This window comes from Lissotriton vulgaris, chromosome 4_1 (genome assembly GCF_964263255.1).
Source record: "Lissotriton vulgaris chromosome 4_1, aLisVul1.2, whole genome shotgun sequence".
NCBI lineage: Eukaryota > Metazoa > Chordata > Amphibia > Caudata > Salamandridae > Lissotriton > Lissotriton vulgaris.
This window is the reverse complement of record NC_141691.1, coordinates 2,122,402,649-2,122,403,868: the sequence shown is the minus strand read 5'-3', so window position 1 is coordinate 2,122,403,868 and position 1,220 is coordinate 2,122,402,649.

Genomic DNA, 1,220 nt, shown 5'->3' with positions numbered 1-1,220 from the left:
CACACAGCCACGACCCTACGGCTACCCAGACGGCAAGGCAATTTGAAAAACAATAAACAATAGCAAACTTCCTGGCTGAAGGCAAAAGTTCAATATATATATGTATCAAAATCACAATATGCAGTTGCCTGCTTTATTTGTCCATTTTATGGCTTCTTAGGTTGTATCTCTGCTTCGCTGGTACTGTCTGATCGGAAAATAGTGTATCACTAGCAGCTGTTGCAGAGTTTAAGTTCGCAGATAGCAAAGTTTCTTCTGATGCTGGAGACAAATGTTCAATGTTCAAAGGAGTTTTTTCAGGAGGAGAGTCAGGTTTCAAAGTGTCAGTAATCAATTCGGCATCGCTGAAAGAGATGAACTTCGGTGTGATTTCAGATTCGGAGGCACCAATTCCCTTCTTCACCCAGTCGTCGTAAGGGAGCGGCAACGGAACACGCTTTACATGAGAAGCGTGAATCCAGTGTTTGCGGCCAGCGACACGAACTGCTGTCCTCGTTGCCAGTAAGATCTGAAAAGGCCCCACAGATCTTGGTTGAAGGTTCTTCGTCCTCGCAAAGTTCTTGATTACAATGAAGTCACCCGGTTTCAGCTGGTGCCCTGGACTCTCCGGAGGTTTTGGCAAGGCATCGAAAACCTGTTGATGAATAAGACTCAATTTAGCAGTCAAGTCGTAAAGGTAGTCTATCAACATAGGATATTCAATGGAGCAAAATTGTTTAGGCCTTGGCACACCCCAGATATTTGCCGGGCGGCCAAACACAATCTCGTATGGACTAAGCCCTATTCTAGAATGTACTGTTGCTCTCGTTGATAACAGGGCCAAAGGAAGTGCGTCTGGCCAGGCTAAACCTGTGGATGCTTGTATTTTGGCTATTTTTAGCTTGAGGGTGCCATTGTAACCCTCGACTAAACCAGCAGACTGGGGATGGTTTGCACTGTGAAATTTCTGTTTCAATCCTAAACTGGCACACACACTCTGCATAACTTTCCCTATAAACTCACTTCCGTTATCTGACCATACAATCCGTGGCATTCCATACCTAGGGAAAAATTCCTTGAGAAGAATTTTAGCAGTAGATAGGGCAGTGTTGTCCTTTAGTGGGTATGCTTCTATCCACCTGGAAAAAGCACAAACTACCACCAGGACGTACTTTAAATTGTTGCAGCGTTCCATGTGTATGAAGTCTAACTGAATTACTTCAAAGGGACAGGAAGGAGGA